Source organism: Galeopterus variegatus, unplaced genomic scaffold (genome assembly GCF_000696425.1).
Source record: "Galeopterus variegatus unplaced genomic scaffold, G_variegatus-3.0.2 Scaffold1614, whole genome shotgun sequence".
Lineage (NCBI taxonomy): Eukaryota > Metazoa > Chordata > Mammalia > Dermoptera > Cynocephalidae > Galeopterus > Galeopterus variegatus.
In genome coordinates this window covers 208,619-212,965 of record NW_007727725.1, presented here as the reverse complement: position 1 = coordinate 212,965, position 4,347 = coordinate 208,619, and positions in this window count along the sequence as shown.

Sequence of the window (4,347 nt, the reverse complement as noted above, 5' to 3'; positions counted from 1 at the left end):
TGCTTTTAAAGGCAAATGGAGAAGGGAGGTTTTTACATCCTCCAATCAGCTTAAAGGTTAGGAGAACATGCATCCTGTCTCAATGCCTAGCTATTGCAATCACGCAGTGTTCATGAGCGAGGAAGCATGTATTTGGCCAATAAGGGCTAAGGCAAGGTTCCCGCAGACACTCCCACCCTACTTCCTCCCAGCGCCATCTTAGGCTGCCTCCTGAATACACCCTTGTGGGCCCATAATGGAGCCGCTTGTAATGTCACTTAAGGTGGCATTCGTTTTTAAGGCCTGACATTTCCACTCTGCTCGTATTGCTTTCATTGTAATGATGGTCATGTGAGAGCCCAGTATTGACAGTGCAGAGTGGAACCCATGCTGCCTATGTTCAGACCTCAGCTATTAGCCAAGAACGTTGGGCAAGTTGCCTGTACTGAGTGTCAGTTTCCTCATCTATGGAGGATCAACATACCTATGTTCAAGGACCACAGTGAATGTTAAATGAAGTAATGTAAAATAATGTCTCATACAGAATAATTATAAAAGATTTTTCATTGTCATTTCATTCTCTCTATTTTCTTCAAAGACTATTTTAGCTCATGTTTTCTGCTCAGGTACTTGCTTCTGGAATTTATTTGGCTGTACCATGCGAAGTAGGATTATCTTTATTTCTAGTCATATGGTGAGCTCTTGTCCCAGGCTTTTTCTACAGCTCTGAAAGGCCATCATCTTATTTCTTTGGTTCTTGCACGTTCATATGCCCATTGCTGTGTGGTCTGCTGGTCTGTACCAAAACCAAAATTACTTAATTATTGTTATTTTATCATGTATTTGCACTTGACAGTGCAGGTTTTCTCATCACTCTTTTTTTTTTTTTTACTTTTCTCAACTATTCTTTCTTATAAGAATGAAACTTAGATTCATTTTGCCAGCTCCTACCAGAAAAAAAGCAAAAAATTTCTTGGAGATATTAACTAAAATTACATTCAATTGTAGATTCAGTTAGAAATAACCGATATTCTTAAGTATCAGTTTAAGGTATTTGGATGATTTCTCATCCAAAAACAAGGTTTGTTCCTCCAGTGTGTTTGTCAGAAAAATTCTGAGTTTATTTCAGAAGTCCTACACATTCTTATTAAGTTTATTCCTTGGATTTCTGTTGTTTTTCTTCCTAGTATTTTTTGTGACATTTATTAATTGGTTATTACTGATAGAAGGAAATCAATATCTTTTTGTGTATATGTATTTTTTATAACTGACTCACTAAATTCTCTTTCCCTCCCTGCCCCCCTTTCTTCTTTTTTACAAAACTTTGTTCAGTTGATTTTCTTGGGTTTTCTAGGTAGACAATTCTCTTTAATAAGAACAGTTTTGTGTCATTTTCCAACATTTATACTTTGTTTTTTTTTTTTTACTTTCTTATTGCATTGGCTTCCAACACAACACTGAATAATAAAGTGAGATCAGCACTCTTTGCCTTTTTTTTTTTTTTTTTTTTTTTTTTTTGTAATTTAATGAGCATTCTTCTAATGCAGGAGTTTTTAACCAGGGTAAGGTCTATGAATGGATTCCCTGTATTTATGGACATGATTTCTGTATAGGTGTATCTGTGCTATTTGTGTCAGGTGAAATTGTCCATGTTCTTAAAAGCATCCATAACCCACAAAGATAAGACCAATATTTTAGTTTTTGTATAAAATATGATATTAGCTGTTAATTTGAAATTTATATCCTTTATAATGTTAGTTCTTCTCCTAAGTTTCTTATGAGGTTTGGCCTTGTCTGTTGGGTTTGGGGTTTTTTTTGTTCTTAATTAGAAATGGATGTTTGGGGCATCTACTAAAACAATTGCATGGTTTTTTCTTTTTATGTTAATGTGACTTACATTAACATATTTCCTACTGTTTGCTATATCATTGGATCTTTAATTAACTTCATCTTAGTTTTGGTATAGTGGTCCTTAATATTTACAGCATTTTATTTTCTTAGTTAAGATTTTTGTAGCTATATTCAAAAGTGAGATTTATCTGAAGCGTTAAATTTAGGGATTTCTCTCATCAAGTTTTGGTCTCACGTTGTGCCAGATTTAAAAATGAATTAGACAGAAGTTGGGGTTTTTTTTATGTTCTGAAACAGGTAAAATAGAAGTGTTTGTTCTTGAAGGTGTGAAAGAACTCACCCACGTACTGCCTGGGCTAGAGTCTTTGGCAACAAGTTTCCTTCCAGTGTTTCCATTCTTCCAGGACAGAGTCCAGCCAGTTCCTCACCCCTTCCTGAGACCTTTCACAGAAAATGGCCTTTCATGTTAGCGTAGAGCTGCACTTGGTGTGCTCTTTAAAACAAACAACAAAAACCTTCCTCATCTATCATGATATCATTTTACTCGTTATTAAATTTGTGTATTTCTATGTTTGTGCTTTTTTATTCTTGATTAGACTTGCTAAAAAAAATTCTATTCTATTGGCTTTTTCAAAGAACCAGCTCTTAGATATATTTATTATTCTACTATGGGTATTTATTATTTTCTCCATCTTGCTTTACTGAGATGTGTTAGTTTTTTTAATCTCTAATTTCTTCAACTGCATGCCTAATTCATATACACTAATTTCTTATTTAACAACATAAAGCAGCTAAGGCTTTATATTTTCTCTGTGTATGGCTTTGGCCCTTTCATATTTGTCTTTATGTGTAATATTCCCATTGTCACTACATACTACATAGTTTTTGCAAGAGAGAGTTTTTAAATTTCCAGGTGCTTTAATTTTTTTCTGTCTTGTTAGTGACTTCTTTTACATTATGGCTCAGGGAATTTGATCTGCACAGTTAAAATTTTTTTTAAAAAATTAATCAAAGCTCTCATGTGGCTTACTCTGGTATTAAATTTTGTAAAAATTTTAAAATAATGTATATTCCCACATGCTTATTGCAGCTCTAATTACAATAGCCAAGAGTTGGAACGGCCGGCCCGGTGGCGCACTGGATGCCTGGGTCCACCCAGAATCTTCAGAATCAGGATCTCTGGGCAATGGGCCCCTGGAATCTCTGCTTTTTAAAAAAGTTACCCAACTTACTCAGATGGTAAGCAAGTCTGCAGACATATGAGTCAGTGCTTCTCAAACTTTAATGTGTATATAAATTACTGGGGTATCTTGTTAAAATGCAGATTCTGATTCAGTAGTTCTGAGGTAGGTTCAATATTCTGTATTTCTAACAGGCTCTCTTGTGCTTCTGGTGTTCGGCAGACCACACCATGAGTAGTGGCAGCGGCGCTCCCGCCGAGGGTTCGGATCCCACATACAGACCGGTTCCCGCTCACTGGCTGAGCGAGGCGCGGGAGCAACGCCGAGGGTTGCGATCCCGTTGCCGGTCCCCAGTCCGGTACGGGGGCAACACTGAGGGTTGCGATCCGTTGCCGGACATGGAAAAAGACAAAAAGACAAAAAAAAATAATAATAATAATAATGTATATTCCCTACCTGTAAATTTAAAAGACATAGATACAAATAAAATACATGTGTGTGTTTTATGCATGTTTTTCAAATCCTTTTTGTATGGCCCTGGGCAGTCCTGATGGACATTTGCACAAAGTGGACAGTGTGCTCAGGCCAACTCTGATTACTTCTTTGAACTGTGTGTTTTGAACCTAGTACTTGTGCCTTTCAGCCTGCTCTGGCAGCCAGTACAGCAGGCCAGCTCTGGGCCTGCCCTGACAGCCTCTCTGAGCCAACACAGGCCAAACCACAGGACACCAGGGGGGATGCTCAAGGGGGAGGGGGCAGATCCATTTGCTCCAGGGACTTGACTCTGCTTTCCACCAAACCTACTTTCTACTAGTACCTAGTAGAGTCCTCCCTCAATCCTTATCAGAGTCCCTTTTAAAGGGGAGTAAGCCAGGCCAGAGGGAAAGTGGCATGCCCAGGGTCACATGCTGGGACTCCTGAGTGAAGCTGGGGGTCTTTTGCTCCAGGGCTGACCTGGGCAGGGGAGGGATGCTGGTCACTAGTGTTTCGATTCCAGGCATATGTGCCTGTCTACCTGCTGCACCAGGGCTCCAAGGACAGGGAAGGACCTTGAAAGTCTGAATACCACAACTGAGCCCACTAAACACACCCACGATAGGTGTGCAGCCCCACCCGGGGTGCAGGAGAGGGCACAGCCCCCCAGCCAGGTGCTGGTGGCAACCTGTGCCAGGTGCAGGCCCCAGCTTCCTTGAGGAGTGAAGGGCAGTGCCCCCAAGCCTGATGACCCACCATGTGCGCCTGCCATCATGGAAGAAGGGTTAGAGGACCAGGCGGGGGTAACGATGCATATAGTGGGAGTGATGTCTGCAGCGGCCCCTCCCCCCTGTTGCAGGAC